The sequence below is a fragment of the Arachis ipaensis genome, chromosome B10, assembly GCF_000816755.2.
Source record: "Arachis ipaensis cultivar K30076 chromosome B10, Araip1.1, whole genome shotgun sequence".
Lineage (NCBI taxonomy): Eukaryota > Viridiplantae > Streptophyta > Magnoliopsida > Fabales > Fabaceae > Arachis > Arachis ipaensis.
The window spans coordinates 115219164-115239380 of NC_029794.2; the positions used below are offsets into that span (position 1 = coordinate 115219164).

The following is a 20217-nucleotide window of genomic DNA, read 5'->3' on the forward strand; positions in this document are numbered from 1 at the left end:
TTGTTTTATATTTTATTTATTTATTAAAAAATTAATGTATTTAAAATTTAAATAAGAATGTATTTAGATTTTAGATACATCAATTTGTTAATAAGCTCAGAAGAGATAAGAGATAGTTAATTTAAGATAAAGAAGTATTTATCATTAAATATGGGGATTAACTTTCTTATTAATAAGATGATTCACCTTGAAACTTCTTATTGTTTTATATTTTATTTATTTATTAAAAAATTAATGTATTTAAAATTTAAATAAGAATGTATTTAGATTTTAGATACATCAATTTGTTAATAAGCTCAAAAAATAGAAGAGATAGTTAATTTAAGATAAAGAAGTATTTATCATTAAATATGGGGATTAACTTTCTTATTAATAAGATGATTCACCTAAAATTTTGAAACTTCTTAGGTTGAGCACTCGGTTATTCTATTCCTCTTCGTTTCTGTTCTTTCTCTTTTGTATTTTTTTCCCTCCTTTACCCCTTTTGCTATTATTTTAATTGTTGCTTGTAGTTTCAACTTTCAACATCACAGAAGACAAATCTGGTAACCATAACCGACAATTTTATTATTGACTTTTATGAAGAATTATTACGATTATAAAATAAGTCACTGCTAATAATTCTTATTTATAATGATTATAAAATAAAATATACAAGCAAATAAAATAACATATTCCCAAAAAAATTTAAATAAATAAATTATCCTCTCATGAATACAGGACTAGTTATTGTCATATGCCCAAATGGCATATGTACCCAGTCCAAGTATTTTAGATGCATACGTCTAACATTTATGTTAAAGGAAAATGACTTGGAAATAAAATATTCAAGTCCTTGAATCATGAACAATTGAACACAGATACGTGATGTTAATGTTACATCCTTTTTTAACTCACTCTGTGTCCTATTAAAAATAATTATAACAAATTGAGCATTATCGACAATGAAGATTGTTAAGTCGAAATTAAACATGACACATTTATATATAGATAAGAAGGCTGTGCCGATTGTGATGGCTAAAGATAGGTGCAACACAAACAGCCAAAGTCTTGTTTAAGCAACAAGCAATGAACAATAGTACAGATAAACACTACTAACAGTAAAATATAAATGTAAATTATTAAATAAAACAAAAATTATGTGTTCCCAAACTTGGAACTACTTATAGACTGAAAATCTTTTATCTGAATTAATTTTAAAATAGATTGATTCAGCCTTCTTATTTTACTTTCTCACCTTATTAATCAATGAATATGAACTTTTAAAAATCTATTTGCTTAAATAAAGGAGAAAAGAACAAATAGGTTCCTGACCTTTTGTTTCGCGAACATTTTTGTCTCTAACTATTGAAAAATACTTTTAAGTCCCTGACCTTCACAAAACTTGAACGGATCAGTCCCTGATGGAGATATTTGGACGGATCAGTCTCTGACGGAGGGACTGATCCGTCCAAATTTTGTGAAGGTCAGGGACTTAAAAGTATTTTTCAATGATCAGGACGAAAATGTCCACAAAAGATCAGGGACCTATTTGTCATTTTCTCTAAATAAAGAGAGTCTGCAGTTAGAGGCTTGTACTAGTAGCATATGTTGTGCCTCATTAAAAAGGTGCAGGAAATGAGTGCGTGGCGGGGAAACAAGAATAACAACTCCGGCAGACTACACAGACCAAGCAGCCGAAGTGATGGTGGAGGTGTCAAGGAAGGATGGAGAAGCTAACTAGCTAAGGGTAGTTTAGTAATGAAGACATTAAAGGGGGAGCTGATTTTGTGGGATATGAGATTGAGAGTTATGAGGATGCATCTGACAAAACCGTTACATGTGAATATAGTGGGCTGATAAAACTGTGTGTGAGAAATGTGCAAGGCCCAATAGCTCAATGAGGTACAAAAACGATGTAAGGATGTCGTTGGGCCCAGAGGAATTAATGGATCGGACAGGCCTTCATGTAGCGGTTTCAGGGGCTGGGTCGGATCAAATAGAAGCGGGTCGGGTTATGAAGAGTTCTGGAATCTGGAGTAGGGATCTTGGGAGGAAAAAGGAAGGCGACTCCAAATGCACGTTCAAGAGCAGGTGACGGTGCGGCTATCCTGATTCATGGAGAAGGAGGCCTTATCGATGGGGAAGGGAGGGGGAACGGTGAGCCCGACGGTGGTGCAGCGAATTATGCTGCACGATCAGCTTCGACGTCCTCCCCTAAGGACCATAGACACGACGGGATTTGGGAAGAGGAGCACCAACTTGCGAAGCCATCAATGGCGACGAGGGAAGAACCGGTGCGAAGCATTGACGGGGACAACGAGTCCGATGATCATCGCTAGATCGAGACTGATGATGAGAGTGGGTTTGAGGATGTGAACGACGTGAACGATGGTGAAGGGGCTTATTAGGTGGAGGGATATGGACTAGGTGCTGTGAAAACGACACGGAACAGTGAAACGGAGGTGATTGGTGAAGGAACGAGCGAAGCTAGGTGAAGGGAGATACGGTAGCATGCTTGCGTGATGAAGATGTTGGAGAACAGAGTATTGCGGGTAATGGTGAATCAGACACAAACGCCAGGAGTCTGGGGACCAGAGATAGGCAGAGTTTGGAGTTGGAAGAACAAATGATTACAAAAAAGAGAACATGGAGCTGGCAGTGGAATCTAGTGCAATACTTGTGAAGAGGATGATATAATGGCTATTCTTCAAACACGAAGAGATTGCATACAAGGGGAGATTGGCTAAACAAAAAGAGAAAGCAAGACGATACAGATTCAAAAATTCAAAAGAGGTATGTAAAAATTTTTTATCATGATATTTAGCTTTTGGAACGTTCGGAGATTGACAGGTGATAAAAAATTGAACATGATGAAAGATTTTAAAAAAAAAAACCTAAGTTAAATATGCTAAGTTTGATATAGACTAAGAGATAAATAGTGACAAAATTTGATATAGTTTGAATTTGGTAAAACAATATTGTAGGGTGGGAGTATGTAAGGTCTGAAGGTGCATTGGTTGATTTGTTGTTGATCTAGGATGAAATAATATTTAAAATGAGAAACTGCTACAAAAGGGAGAAATAGTTGTGTTGAAGGGATCTTGTTAAAAAATAATTTCAATTATGTATTTTGTTTGGCATATGGCACACATACAAGAGGCGAGAAACTTATTATGTAGGAAGAACTAAGCTATATAGCAGGATTATGCCAGATTCTATTCTGTTTTATGAGTGATTTTAATGAGATTGTACATGTGGAGGAGAGAAAAGGAGCTGATAGCTTAACAGCATCTGCTAGAGACTTTGGGAATTAGATACAGGATATGCAGCTGATGGACTTACCGATATATGATCGTAAATTTACATGGTTCAGGTGCTGATCATGTAGCCACCTCGATAGAGTTATGGTCAGTTTGGAATTGGTTGAGAAGTATCTAGAGATTCGATTAAAAGGTGGACCAAGGGGGTTATTAGATCATTGTCCAATGATTGTAGAAGATATGGAGTGGAGAAGTGAACCAAGACCCTTCCGGAACTTAGATTCTTGGTTTACACATGAGGACTTCCTAAGAATGGTGAAGAAGGAATGGAGAGGTTTGGGGAATGTACAATTTCACTGATAAACTGAAGGCTATAACAATCCCGTTGAAAAGATGGCATAAGGACAAATTTAGTGACATGGATAAGAAAATCAATATGTTTGAAGAAGAGATAAAGATAGATGATATGGTAAGTAGTGGAGTGCATGATGGTACGGTGGAGCCGAGGAGAAAGGCATTAATGAGATGTTGTGAGAAATGGTATGAAAGGAAAGAAATTCACTAGAAACAGATGTCACGGTCTCGACAGGCGAACGAAATGGACAAAAACACTAGGTACTTTCATAGCATAGCTTCAGCGAGAAGGAGAAACAATAAAATTGATGCTTTGGTGATTAATGGTAGGTTGGTAACGAATAAAGTCAGAATCAAGATTGCTATTCGAGAGTTCTATAAGGACTTGTATCATCAAGAGAGATCTACCATGGCGGGATTCAGAGATGGGTTGGTTAAACGCATAGATGATGATGAATCAAAAGCTTTGGAGGTGTTGCTGTCAGTTGAGGAGATCAGAGAGACAGTATAAGAATGTGGATCGTCTAAGGCGCCAGGAAGCGATGGATATAACATGAACTTCATTAAGAAAAGCTGGGATGAGACTGGTTCGAAATTTACGGCAGCCGTGATGAATTTCTTTCAGACAACCAGGTTACCTTCTGATACAAATATTACATGGGTGACGCTAGCACTAAAGTTTGTTGGAGCTAATGAGATCAAAGACCTTCGACCGATTAGTATGGTTAGTTGTGTGTACAAGGTAATTTTGAAGGTATTCGTTAGGAGGATGAGGACAGTTATACCAGGACTAGGGGTGGCAAGTGGGGAAGCCCGCCCTGCCCTGCCAAAAGCCCGCCCTTTGGCAGGCTGGCTCGCCCACCCTGCCTAATGAGGCGGTCCTAAAATCTCACCCCGTGGTGCGGAATTTATAACCCACAAACTAACCGGCAAGTGTACCGGGTCGTACCAAGTAATACCTCAAGTGAGTGATGGTCGATCCCATGAGAATTGATGGATCAAGCAACAATGATTGAGTGATTGGCTTAGTCAGACAAACAGAAAATGGTGTTTGGGAGTTCAAAAGCATTAAACAGTAGATTCAGAATATCAGAAGGCAGGTAGTAAATAAGTTGAGAATAATATATGGAGAAACAGTTAAGGTTTCAGAGTTATCTATTTTTTTGATTGACTTTTCTTACTAATTATTTTAATCATGCAAGATTTAATTCATGGCAAACCATATGTGACTAAACCCTAATTCGTTAGACCTTTTTAATCTCCTCTAACTCTCAAAAACTGCCAATTCCTTGGTCAATTAATTCCAATTAGAGGGTGAAGTTCAATTCTAGTTATATGCCACAGAAATCCTAATTTCCCAAATATAAGAGGATTATATGTCACGTATCCCGTTAAATGCAGATAATTAGAAATTTAGGAGAATATGTTTTCAAGCTGTTGTTCAAGTAAAGAGCTTTTCCAAGTTATACAAGAACTCAATTAGAAAGAGGGTCATATTTTCGTTCCACCCAATTTCATAAAATAAAGAACGAAAACAATTCTTGAATTATATGAATCAATACATGAATTAAAATAGAAAAACAATAGAATCAATCTATACAATAGACAGAGCTCCTAACCTTAACAGTGGAGGTTTAGTTACTCATGGTTCAGAGTGGAAACTAGGATTCTCTTAAACTGTAAATTAGAATGAGGTGGAATAATCGAGAAGAGAAGTTTCTTTTTTCTTTTATATCTAATCCTATTTAATTTAAAATTTATTTTCTAAAACTAAAATAATATCTTTTCCTATTTTAAAATAAAAATAAAGTTTAAATTAGAATTAATTAAAGCAATCCGCGCGTCTTCAATTGATGAATGGGGACCACTTGCTTCCTTAATAATCCACGCCTAACTTGGCGTGGGTTGCGCCTTACTTGAGTGGCACAGTGAGGAAGGGCATTTGATGCTCATAGCTTGCGCATCACTTGAATGAAAAGTGTGCCTAACTTGGAGTGCCTTCTCAAAAATTGGATGCTGTTGATGTGTCTTGTGCCTAACTCAAGCTTTAGTGCGCCTTACTTGGGGTCACGCTCATTGTTGTGTGTTGTTGATGAGCACTGCACCTAACTTGAGATTTCTCAAGTTAGGCACAGCCTAGGCAGAGCTTATTGGGTGTTCTTCTTTCATCCTTGCGGCTAACTTGAAAAATCTCAAGTTAGGCGCAACCTTGGCTGCGCTGGTGGAGAAGAAGTATGGACTATTATACATCGTTGGAAAGCTCTGGAAGTTAGCTTTCCAATGCCACTGGAATCACGTTCATTGGACCTCGGTAGCTCGAGATATTTTAAGTTTGAGTGCAGAGAGGTCAGGGTTGACAACATCATTCGCCTTCTTCTCTTTTTCTGCGGAAACTCCATCAAATCCAGCCAAATGCTACCTAAAGTAAACAGAATTGCACACGACTCAAAGTAACATCCATAGTAGCTAAAAGATACAGGGAAGCCCGCCCCGCCCGCCAAAACCCACGGTTTAAGCGGTGCGGGTTAGGCGGACTTTTGATGTATGGCGGTCTCAATTTTCCAATCCAACCCGCCTTTTTTTGTGGGTTAGGCGGGCCGACTTGGTGGGTTTAGGCCTGTTTGTCACCCCTAGCCAGGACTAGTAGGGGAGACTCAGAGTGCATTTGTTAAAAGTCAAAAAATTCATGATTGAGCACTTATTACTTATGAAATGTTGCACTAGCTCAAACTGAGAAAAAAGAAAGCAGCAATTATCAAGTTTAATTTTCAAAAGACATATGATAAGGTCAAGTAGAGCTTTGTGGATGTAACACCCTAATACCGTAAGTCTTACCTCATGCCATAAAGCAAAAGATATTAAAGCGTCATGACAATTCTAAAGCTTGTACGATAAAATATAAAGAAATAATAATAATACTAAAAGCCCGATGAAGAAATAAAGCTCAAAAACAGAGATACAAAAGCGTGAAGTGTTCACACGATAACTAAAGTGTCATGACAATTCTAAAGCTTGTACGATAAAATATAAAGAAATAATAATAATACTAAAATCCCGATGAAGAAATAAAGCTCAAAAATAGAGATACAAAAGCGCGAAGCGTTCACACGATAACTAAAAGCGTAAAGGATAAGATACAGCTACAAGATAACAAAGGTATATGTAGATATAAAAGCATAATAGTCATAGAATACTAACCGCAGCTTGTGGAGTTTAGGTCGACTAGTTATATACAGACATAACGGAGTTTGGTAAGTTAAAACAACATATACATCTATCTCTCAAATCAAGCTTCTAAGGAAACAAGTCTAAGATACAAAAGAGAGAGAACTATGATAAGATATCCCAAAAAGTACAAAAGACGATAAGGATCCTCCGCTCTGTCACCATCTCGCAACTCATCGAGATAGGTTACAACCTGCATATGAAAAACAACAACAGAATATGGTATGAGAATCGGAGATTCTCAGTATGATAACACTGCCCAGTAATGTAAGATATAAGATTTCGGGATGCCACAGGCAATCCTAGAACTTCACACCAAGCATAAGATTCAACTTATAAAACAGTTTAATAAAAAAAAATCCTTAATTAGGTTATCTAACTTAGGAAATTTCTAAACTATCATTTCACCGCTGTCCCACAGCCTTCACCAGCCTACCTCCATGCGATCCTATCATCACTGCCTACCAAACCTCCTCAATCCCAGCAGAAAATACAAGTAATGGCATACAAGTAAAACACAAGTATAATAATGTATATCAAGTAATTCAAGAAGCATTTAAGCATGTTATACAATTAGGCAAAACAATGCAAGTTAGCAAAACAAGCAAACATATAGAATATGCACATGATGAATGCTTGTCCTATTTGGCAGTGATATCACATTGTCGGTTCAACTGCCAACCCGACACATTCCCATGGGAATGTCGCCTTTTGGTCACGAATATAAGTGGGATCCCCCATGGATATAGTGCCGGGCACACTCTTGTGATCCGAAAGGATGCGAGCGGGATACTCTACCACAGACCTCACATCTCAACGTAAGCGGGATTAACCACCGTCCTTGCCAAGCGCATAGCGTCTCAACAATACCAGTATAAAACAATATATCAGTAGTTTTAAGAAATCATTTTCAGTACTTAGTAACGTCATCATTTAACCCCGAGTCCTAAACTCGTTTCAAACAGAATCAGTGCGTAATTCCACAACTTATCACATTAATCATCATTGCAGTACTCTGCCATCTCACTCAATTAATCCATCCTCAGTACCCTAGAAACCTAAGTCTCTGTCTTCTAACTCATCTTTAGTAATATTAGGACCTAATTACTAGATAGTATTCTTAAACAGTACTTAAAGAAGATTAAAAAGCTATAGAACCTTTAAAAACGAAGAAAAATAATTTTTCAGTAAAACAGGGGTCTCGCGTATGCAAGCCCTTGTCCCGTGTACGCATTCTGTTAAAAATGGATGGTCGCGTACGCGACCTTCTGCTCGCGTATGCGAGTGTCCCAATCCGAATGGAATGCTCGCGTCGCGTGTCAAATTTTCGCGTACGCAAAGGTAAAAATTTGCACGTCCACATACGCATGAAGTGCTCGCGTACGCGAGATGCCCAGGCAATGAAGAATGCTCGCGCTGCGTGTACTGTGTCGTGTACGCATGCTGTACCAGACTTTGAAAAATTTAAAGTTGCAGAATTTCAGTTTTAAAACACCAAACTTTAAATGGTCATAACTTCCTCTACAAAACTTCATTTTCCTGAAACTTTATATCATTTTAAAGCTCTTGAAATAACCTTTAATTTAAAACAAAGATCATCCAATTTTAGTATTTGAGGCTCAAGTTATGCTCTACCAAAGATTGTCAAAAAACCAAGTTTTACAAATTCAGCAAGGTTCTCTAAATTTCAAAACTTCACATCCAAAACCATTTCATAACATTCTAATGCACACCAAATTTCACCATTCATTCCCAAAATTCACATCCATATGTCTCCTCACCTACCAATTGACTTCCTTTATCATTTGAAACCTATTTCATTCAACTTTTCTAACATAATTCAACAAAATCCACAATTTCTACCTCAAGATTCCATCCTTAGTAATTTTGGCACATTCTCATTATTCATAAGCATCATTAATCATACATGATCATAAATCCCCATAGTTATCACAATCCAACCCCGACATCAAAATCAACATCATAAATCATCATAATAATCAATACCATCATACATTATCAATTCAACAATTACCAACAACCAATTCAATCCTATCCTAAAGTCCACTAGCCTAAGTGTCCATAAATATTATATAGAGAAAATCAAAACCTTACTTTGGCAGATTTCCAATATGCACAAAATACCAAATTTGATTCCAATCAAGCTTTCAACCAAAACCAAGCCACCAATTCAAGTCCAAATACTCCCAAATAGCTAAGACAACACAAATTACTCCATTCAAGCTAAAATCATATAACTCACCATAAATCAACCTCTAGTTTTAACAAATTCACAAATTAACAAAGGTAAAGAGTTTCTTTACCTTTGTAGACAAAGTGGAGAAAAGGCTCAGTTTATAGAAAGCCAAAGTGCTCAATAAATCTGGCAAGTTGGTTCTCATCAAATCAGTCCTAAATAGCTTGCCAGTATACTACCTAAGTCTGTATAAGATGCCGAAGGCGGTTGCAAATAAGTTGATATCACTGCAGAGGAGGTTCATGTGGAGTAAGGAGGATGGCAGAAATGGCATGGGGATGGTGAGATAAGAAGTAGTGCAGGCTCCAAAAAAGTTAGGTGGTCTAGGGGTAGGAGATGTGGTGATCCGTAGTACAACATTACTATTTAAGTGGTGATGGCGCTTCTCAAAGGAAGAGTGTCCGTTATGGAATAAGGTAATTTGCTCCTACAACAATATGAATCCCAATGTGATGTTATCCCATCAGTCAATACCTACAAGAAAGGTCCGTAGAAGGATATCTGTCAACTACAGATCAAGGAGCAACATGATGAAAATTTCCAAACTTACTATCCGAAAGTATACCAAGTCGTACAAAGTAATACCACGTGAGTGGATTATCGTTTTCACGAGGATTAACAAATTAAGCAAGCACTGGTTAATTGATTATTGTAGTCAGACAATCAAAATTTATAATTTCAATGACAAATAGCATAAAACAGTGAATTAAATAAAGCAAGCAGTAAGTGTGTGAGGAGATAATATGAGAGAAAAGTTAAAGTATCGGAGTTATTTAAATTTCCAAATTAACCATTATTATTATTATCTACTTTTATCATGCAAAGATATAATTCATGGCAAACCCTAAGTAATTAAACCCCAATCCCTTGACAATTCAATTTCTCCTAACCTAGTCAACCGTCAATTCCTTGAACAATTAATTATGTTAGGAGATTAAATACAATGTCTGGGTTAAGGGCCACATAATTCTCAAGAACCAATCCTAATTGATTTTATATCACTTATCAAATTAGTTTTATACAATTGAAGAATTATGAGAAAGAGTTTCTAGCTTAATTCCAAAGATGAACTTTTTCAAGATTAAAGTTATTTTCCAATACACTCTAATGCTTAATATGTAGAACGAAACTCGATCCTTGAAGAAAACATCAGTGCATTAATCAAAATAGAAGAACAGTAATATCAATCCATCAAAATAGATTGAGCTCCTAACCTTAACAATGGAGGTTTAGTTGCTCATGGTGCAGATGAAATAAAATCCTAATATTTCTAAAACTCCAAACGGAACAAAGGGAAGAAGAAAAACTGCTAGGTCTTCCAATCTCCCTTTTTAAAGTAATCCTAATTGTTCAAAAATTAAATTTTCCAAAAACCTAATTGGTGCACGAAACTGGCTCCGCACATTTTGAACAGATAGACCGGCAAGTATATCGGGTCATCCAAGTAATACCCCAGGTGAGTGAAGGTCGATCCCACGGAGATTGTTGGTTTGAGAAAGTAGTGGTTATCTTGCAGATCTTAGTTAGGTGGATAAAAATTATAGTTTCTCACAGAAAACACATAAAATAGAATAAATAAATAAAACATTACTAGATAGGTGGAAAATCAATGGTATGAGAACGGTTAAGGCTTCGGAGATGCTTTGTCTTTCCATATTAACTTTTCTTACTGTCTACGTCAATAACTTTCTGACTCATTCAATGGCAGCCGTAAGTGATTAACTCATGTCCTCTCATCAAGTTAACCTCCTCCACTGCAGCAATCCACCATGTTGTAAGTGACTCATGTCCTCTCATCAAGCCACCTCTAGGTTTCTCACTGTAGCAGAAGATGAAGCTCTAAGCAATCAACTCGCCTTCATGATCCTACTCAAGGTGCCACAGACAAGGTAGATCTTTCGGATCAGGGAACACTGCTTCTCAAACTCTAGCCTTAGCGCCACAGAGACCTCACTTACCCACGGTCAACAGGATTTCATGTCATGTATCCAAAGTTGCCCAGGTACTCTATTGGAATCCGTAATGCAATCTCTAGTTTTAGTTCAATGCTATCCGGGTCAGGACTCGCACGGAACCCATGTAGAACAAGGGTGATTGTCACGGGTCACCTTCAATTCATGAGATGAAGAACGAGAATGCATAAGAGAATAGAATCAGACATATTGAACTAGAATGGTAATATTATTAATCCATGAAACTCAGCAAAACTCCTAACTTAAACCTTAGGAGGTTAGTGACTCATGCTGTTCGAAAATACAATGAAAAACGTGAAATTGGACAAGAGTCCTCTAACATGGGTGAACTTTTGTCTATATATACTAATCTGCTAACTAAGAATTACAAAAATAAGATAAACTAGTCTTGTAGTGTAAAAACCCACTTTTCGGGCCCACTTGGTGAGTGTTTGGGCTGAGCTTGAGTGAATTCCACGAGCTAGTACCCCTTAGGGGCATTGAACGCTGGCTTGGGACTCCCTTTTGGGCGTTGGACGGCAGCTGCTCCCCTGTGGGCGCTGGACGCCATGAATGGGGCTGGTGGCTGACGTTGAACGCCAGTTTTGGGCCTTTATTTCCAAAGCAAAGTATGAACTATTATATATTTTTGGAAAGCCCTGGATGTTAGCTTTCCATAGTCGTTGAGAGCGCGCCATTTGGACTTCTGTAGCTCCAGAAAAGCTCTTTTGAGTGCACGGAGGTCAGATCTTGATAACATCTGCAGTCCTTTCTCTGTCTCTGAATCAGACTTTTGCTCAAGCTCCTCAATTTCAGCCAAAAAATACTTGAAATCACCATAAAACATACAAACTCAAAGTAGAATCCACAAATGTGACTTTTGCACTAAAACTTATGAAAACATAATAAAACTTAAACAAAACATAATGAAAACTATATGAAAATGATACCAAAAAGCGTATAAAATATCCTTTCATCACTAATCATATCTTTTCTTTATCCCTTTAATCCTACAAAATCAGAATGATTGATTTCGGGTTGGGCTGTGTGCGGATTAACGGCGCTAAACGCCGGTTTGGTGGCGCCAAACGCCACCTTTGAGGCAAATGGAACACTCCTTTCTGCAGGTCTGGCACTGGACCCAGGACAGGTGGTGCTAAAGGCCGCCAGTCCCGAGAAGAATTGCGTGGAATCCTTGGTCTGGCGCTAAACGCTGGAAGAGTGGATTTTAGCCCCACAGCCCCAGAGAGATAATGATACTGAGACGTGGAGTGACGTTGAATGCCAATGTCATGGCGTTGAACGCTGTGAGTCCAAAGAGTAATCATAAACTATTGTTGAAAAGTTTTGGAAGTTAACTTCCTAATGTCACTTGAACCGCATCATTTGGACCTCTATAGCTCAAGTTATGTTTGTTGGAGTATGAAGAGGTCAGAGTTGAGAGCATCTATGAATTCTCTTTCCACTTCTTTTCAATTCTTGGTTTCTCCTTGTTCTTTTATTTAAAATTTCAATACTTTCCTACGTAAATTAAAGCTCAAAGAAACTCCAAGAAATATTCATTAAAAGCATAAGAATCTTAATAAAAATAAGAAGATCACTAACTTTATTCAAAGAAATAATAACTAAAAACAAGTAAAGATGCCCATGTATCACAACAAGTGAGAGATAAGATGATTACTGGGCTAACTATAGAGGTAAGTGATAGTAGAAGGACTCATTTTTGGGAGGATGTCTAGCTACAAAGTGGTTTATTGAAAGATTAGTTTCTGAGACTCTTTTCACTTTCAAACCAAAGAGGATTCGTCATAGGGAATTGTGGGTTTTGGGACGGGATACAGTAGATTTGGAACTTTCAATAGAGGCGAGAGTTATTCCAATGGGAGTTGAATTTAGTGAATTAGTTACATAATAAATTGAGGCCAATTACACTAGTATATGACAGAGAGGATAGAGTTGTGTGAAAATTTGATAGGCAAGGAGTTTTTACTACTAACTCATTTGTACAGGTCTTACAGGAAGAAACAGCTCCTGAGGAAGTCACAAGCTACAGCTTCACTATAACTATTTAGAGAGGATTAGTTCCACCAAGAGTATATTTGTTTATTTGGTTTGTGTTAATTGGTTGAGAAAATACAAAAGAAAGACTGAGTAGAATAGGAATAGTGAACAGTGACAATGTATGTGTCTTGTATAAGAAGGAGGTTGAATATATTCTTTACTTATTTCTTGGTTGTGATTTTACTTGACATGTGTGGTATGCATGGTTAGCTGTTTTTGGGAGTTTATGGTCCATTCTAGGCTCAATGAAGGAACACTTTAAAAGTTGGACAGGAAGTCACAATATATAGAAAGGAGGAGACAAAGAAGTGGTTGATGTGCTTCTTTACTATTGTTTGGAATATTTGTTTAGAAAGGAATAGAAGGATCTTCTAAAAGGAGGAAGCCAGCTTGGAGGATATTATCAACAAGTCTTCAATTAGTTACAAGGAATGGACTGAGACAGGTCCCTCTCATTGTTGATAGCAATACCGGAGATGATAATGGGACTAGTGTTTTATTTTTCTCCTATGTTTGTTTGTTGTTATTGTTCCTTTGTCGCTCCACTTTATTGTGTTGAGCTCCTTTCTTTTTTTAAAAAAAAATTACATCCAGATTCGAGTCTTAGTGGAGACACTAGGGTAGCATTTGGTTTATGTCTATGTCTCAATGAGACATGGATACGGTGACACATGTCTGCTGTTTGGTTTGGTGAGCACAGATTTTCGAAGGACTCGGATGGAAACGGAGACACCAAATTTGTGTACCTCCAATTTGGTGAAACACTGAGACACAACTTGTGAGACACTAATTTTTTACTCTTTTATCCTTATTCAATTTTTAAATTTTCAAAATTTGTCCTCTTATCTCCCCAAACCTTTTTTTAATGAAGGATAATTCAATCTTTTTCAAATATTTGTGTCTTATTCATTATTTTTGCCAAACACAGTACATAGATACAAATATTTTATGTCTATGTCTTTAATGTCTGTGTCTATATCTCATCCTATACATCAACCAAACGGAGCCTAGATGAATTCTTTAAGTAGTGTTGTAGTGTGTGTAAGTGTGTGTGAATTGTATGATAAAAAAAAAGAGGATCCTGTCCTATCAATTTAAGCGTGGAGCAAGCCTAGATTATCAACAAACTTCTTAAAGTTTTTTTCTATTAGTTCGGGTAAAAAAATTAACTGAAAAAATTAAATTTTTCTCTAAAAATGTGTCATAGTGCTAGAAGTGAAATGAACAATTTTCTTAATTTATTTAGAGTTGAAGACTTGGATAAATATTTAAGTTTTCTTATCATTCATTCAAGAGTTACCAAGAAAACATATAAGGAGATTAAAGCAATAATCATAAAAAGGCTTAACAGTCGGAAAGCCTCCCCTCTGCCCTCTTTTCCTAAATAGCATAATTATTCTAATGAAATTTATACTTTCTTCTATTCTAATATATATACATTATGTAAATTGTTGTTTTATCCTCTTTTTGATTACAAATGGAGTTTCATTTAGAAAGAGACTGATCAATCTAAGAAAGTTCACCTTATGAATTGCAGAATTGTTAGAGGCTTTAAGAAATTCAATGGGTTGTGCATTCATCAGTCTAAAGATCTAAACCATATATACATAACAAAAATTGGTTAAGATTTGATTGAGAAAAAAGACTTTCTTTAGTCTAGAATGTTGAGAGTCAAATATAGATGCGAAAATAATATTATTCCTATTATTGATAGAAAAAACAACACCAACTTTTGGAAAGACATTTGCTCTCCATAGAAAAATGTCCAAGCCAATTCTATTTGATGGGAGATGGTTCAAGAATTAACTTCTGGGAGCATAACTAAGTACCTAGCCTTAGGTGCTTGGATCAACATACTGTGCAGGTAAATTTAATTTATGAATTTAGATATTCTCTCACAAACTTTCTTACTATTTCAAGGTATTGGAATGTTGACAAACTTAAGAATTGATTATTTGACATGATTATTCAAAAGGTTGCAACTCTCTCTTTGCCATCTCTATTGAAAGAAAGTGATGACATTGCTTGTGTGCTCTTTTCGGGTGTTTTTTTCCCTTGAAAACTACCTACCACTCTATCAAAGAAAATCCTAGAGCTTCAATCACATTTTCAACCTAATTTGGAGATGGAGAGGTTTAAAAAAGATTCGTTTGTTTCTTTGGTTGATAGCTCATGATGCAACCCTCACTAGTGCCAAAAGAAATAGAAGACACATGACTACATGTTCAAGTTGTCCTCGTTGTAATAACAATATAGAGAATTCTTTCCATGTCCTTTGAGATTGCCACTTTGCTAAAACAGTTTGGTGTCTCCTGCACACTTGAACCCCTAATAGAGATTTATACTCAATAGAATAGACAGTCTAATCAGTAATTTGTATCATTCAAATGACTGGTCTTTTTTTTTTGGTATGATAGTATTCTCATTGTGGTTCTTCCAAAATAAGTTTGTCTTTAAAAAAAGTCTCTAACCCTAAAGATGTGGCCGAGTTGATTAACGCTGGGAGTTTGGAAATTATCAAAGTCATGACGTGCTATATCATTCTTAGAAGTCATAACATTGCTTATAATCATCTAATTCGTTGGTAACCACTGAGTAAAAAGTTTCTAAGAATTAACATGGATGGCTCCTTCTTTACTCACTCAAATAATACAGTTTTTGGCGGTGTCATTCGTGATCACTTGGGGAGGTTTGTTAAAGGCTTTTCTTGCAAACTTAAGGTGTTGTTCGATAATGCATGCCGAATTGTGGGGAATCATTAAAGGTCTTCAACTCACACTAGCAAATGGCTACAATTATATTATTGTTGAATCAGATTCTATGATGGTGATAAACTTCATTAGAGATAGTTGCCCTGCTTATTATCCCTATGCTACTCTTCTTTAGAACATCAAAATTTTGATTAACCGTATTTAGCAAATTCAATGGAGCTATACTCTTTGCAAAGCCAATTCCATGGCAAACAAGCTCACTAAATCTGGACAAAACCTTCCTTATGGCTTCTATATCTTCGAATCTCCTCTTGCTTCCATTTTATAGGCCCTATACTTCGATGGTTTAGGGTCTCTTAGATTAAAAGGATGTAGTTAGTTTTGTTTTTGCATGCTTTCTTTGTTTTTTTTTTCTTTGGGGTCTTTGATCCCTTACTTTAATAAAAAAAATGATTTAAAGTAAACTAAACAGATAATAAATATATTGTAACTTTATAATTATCTATTTCAACTTAATGTTGTAAATGATTTGAAGTCACCGCATAATATTTTTAATATTTGTAGCATATTGATATTATTTTTGTTGACAGTAAATTAATAGTTTCTATCTATAAGAATGCGTATATAGCAATGTTAATATGATCTTGACAATAAATTAACAGCTTCTATATATAAGAATGCTTATATAGCAATGTTAATATTATCTTAATTTAATACGATGATTCACTACAAGAAAAACGCTGAATACCGTCGGACTTATCGGTAGATTTAGTGGTGGATTTAGCGGCGATTTTTCCGATAGTCACGAGTGAAAATTCGTTCCCAAAAAAACTTACAGTCAGAATATATAATTCATCCTTAATTCCAATGGTAATAAGAGGTGTGAAAATTTACTTTATAAGTGCCAATGTTACTATCGTAAAATTTTTTTATGGCAATATGAGTTAGTGAAACGCATCGTTTTGGAAAGCAAACGACACCTTACCTTCGAATATATCCGCCCGTAAATCCGACAGTAAAAATTGAATGAAATTTGAATTCAAAAACCCTTCTCCCTCACTTATGCAACTTCACCCTCTCTTCTCTCCTTCTCTCCCACCTTGGTTTTTCCTCTCCTCTCCCTTGTAACGTCGTCATCGCTGCCAGGGGTTCCATCATCGTCGCTACTGCCTCGTATTGGGTTGTCGTCGCTGCTGTCTCCTACTAGTCCTCCTTCAAAGTACTACTGAGTCTTTTTCCTGCAGGTTTTTGAACCAATTTTTCTTTTAATTCCATTAATTTTAGTTTAATTTATTTTATGTTTGATTAGAATTTCAGTTTTAAATTTTGAATCAGTTTTATGGTTAGTTCAATTTAGTTTTTTTATTTTTGTGATTTAGGTTGTTAAGATAGGTTTGATTTAAGGTATTAGGTTTTAAGTTGTTTGGATATTATCCTAAAAATGTTGTGAATTGTTGCTGCTAGGGTATTATACTTGTTAATTGATGTTGAGAAAATGCTAGGTTGTGCTACTTGATGTGTTTCATGATTTTGCACGCCAAATATTTGTAAAAATGGCTCAAAGAGTTCTTAATAAAATTTTGTTATTATGCATTGATGATTGAATATGATGTATTTTTAATTTTTTGAATGATTGAGGCTTTATCCAATAATACAAGATTAATAAAATTGGCCTTATGTAACTCAGTTATGTCAATTTTGTATGTTTAATTGTCCGTAGCTACCATCTGATTTACATCAGTTGATTATATTAGGCATATTGAATAGTATTGATGGTGGATTGCTTGAGATGTTACTATTTGTAATAATTGAGTTTTTGGTGTGTATGTCATGATATAATGCCACACTGGTTTAAGTTTTGATAATTATTTTTGTAATAATTATTTTTGTGACTTGTGTTTGCTGGTATGTTCTTTGCAAATATGACTACAGGCAGAGGTCTCACGAATCGACCTCGTGGTTAGGGTAGAGGGAGGGTATTTACTGGTACCCCTGATACTTCTCGGTCATCGTCTTCTACTCCAATTACTCTTGGAACGCCATAGGCAATTGGGGCATAGGATTAACCGTTCATCATGGTCCCTAACCCCAATTACGTGCCTCCTTCTGTTGCGCCATCCCCACCACCAGGAAGTCGTTCGAATAGCTCACAAGAGTGGACTCCTCCACCACCTCCATCTGCTCAGTAGCCGCCGACTTCGACAATGATGACACCTCTAACGACAGATACCGTGGTGCCGGATTCATCTCATGGATCCCAGCCCATTGCCTTTCTATGACCACCCGTCATATGGATGATGATTTGGCCTGATAGTTTGACGTCCTGAGTACTATTTTAATTTTTTTTCAATGAAATGTAGTTATTTTACTTTAGTTAGATTCAATTTTCTGGTTTTAGTAGATTTAGGTTGTTAAGATAGGTTCAACTACTGAAAGGGTTTGCGAATTCTTGATTGGTGATGGATATTGCTACTTAAGTTATATAATTCCATGTTGGTTTAGTTTTAGTTAGTAATTTTCTAGTTTTAGTGCATTTAGGTTGTTAAGATAGGTTCGATTTAGGTTAGTAGGTTTGAACTGCTGAAAGTGTTTGAGAATTCTTGATTGTTGATGGATGTTGCTGCTTAAGTCATATAATTTGATATTGGTTTGTTTGTGAATTGTTTAAGTGAATTATTGATGGATAGAGTTTTTGGCGCCTTCTAGTTATAGATAAAATTCTGTCGAAATTTCTAAAAAATCTAAGTATAATTGAAGTTTATAGGTTACTTCAAATAGTTTTTTTTAGTAAACTACTAATATTAAGTTTTCCATTGATAGATTTGTGCCAAATAACAATGCATGTACACAGGAATATACTAATGTCATCAAGATGATGGATGACCACCTATGGTCGAACTACAAGAAGATCCCTGCTAAGACTAGAGAGCGATGGTTTCAAAAGTGGCCTGGGCGGTAAAAACTCAACATTTTCAAACTTTAGTTTATGTCTTCTATTTTGTTTAATTATGTATTTAATTTTGATTAATTAGTGCTAAATGTTCTTTGTGTAAGAAAAATTTATATAGGACAAGACTCACGATGCCATGAGCAGGAAGATCTTCGACCATCGGATGACTAGACGACTTCAGCAGATGATGGGGAATGTACGAGAGGTGCAACCACCTCACTGTTTGGCTCCACCTATACATCGCGAAGGCACTATACCTCCATTGGGAGACTGATGAGAGGTTCAGACATCGCCGTCTTACGCATAAAGCCAACAGGGCATCAGCCAAGTCATCGAAGTATACTGGTGGGTCAATGACTTTTATGAAGACAAAGGTCAGACTGGTATGTAACTTGTTTTATTTTGTTATTAAGTTTGTTTTGTCTTTGAAATATAATGTCATTATTACTTGATTTAACATATTGCTTCAACATGTATAGTCTAAGTCGTTGGATCGTGATGTGACGATGGCGGTAGCCTTCAAGTATACTCGCACCTTGAAGGAGAACAAGGAGAGATTTGTTAATTAGCAGTCTGCAGATTATTATGTGAGTAAACATCATGTGATATAAAATTTTCAATTAACTGCAGTCCTAATCATAACATGTGTTACACAGGAGTCCTACACACAGAGATTGGAGGTCGCAACCTAGCAATATCAGCATATTGGAGACGACGACAACTACTCTGCTTCCTCAGAAGTCAATCCTGACACGGTTTGGCACGAGACCGCATATGAGCTGTACAAGAATCGCATTTAAGAGTTGGGATTGTTCTTCGCCAACAACCTCTGCACTTTCACATTGAGACCATCAACTGCCTCTACCACCAGTTAGCATGTCAATCCCGAGCACGACGTCGATTTGAGGTAGTAGGTGTTGGAGCTCACCTAAAGCCTTCACCAAGAAGGTCAACAGCTGCAGCAGTCTGAGAAAAGGTATCAGGAGATCCTCACACGCATGTCAGCCACAAATTCTCTCAAGCTGGAGTGGAGGCGAGAGTTGGAGTGGCTTCAGCGGATGGAGTAACAGATGGCGATATACCAAGATCAGATGCGCACCGGTGGCTGGTGGCAGCAGCACTGCTGGAGGGGCACCAGCATCACCGCCTTAGCAAGACCAACTGGGGGATGACGACGACGACTATCAGGATCTTTACTGATTAGAGTATTGTTCTAGATTGTTTCATTGTATTTTATTTATTTGATTTTTCATTTTATTTGTACACTTGATATTTAATTTACCATATTTAATTTTTATTATTTAGAATTTGACTACTAGTTATAAAAAAAATAAATTTAAATAAAAAATAAAAAATAATTTGACAATTAATTGTGTTTAATTTTTCTTTTAAAATTTGAATTTTCTACCAGATTTATCGTCGGACAAATCCGACAATCATTAGGCGGAAAAAAAAATAGTGGAGC

General features: G+C 36.4%; 1 long non-coding RNA gene across 2 annotated transcripts; it reads left to right on the forward strand.

Moving 5' to 3' along the window:
* Window positions 1467-19915, forward strand: LOC110267798. Of its 2 annotated transcripts, XR_002355716.1 has the most exons (5): window positions 1467-2775; window positions 18654-18757; window positions 18871-19135; window positions 19232-19339; window positions 19409-19915. It is a non-coding gene; the product is annotated as an uncharacterized LOC110267798 (long non-coding RNA). The 2 variants fall into 2 exon arrangements; XR_002355715.1 differs by having other exon boundaries at window positions 18654-19135.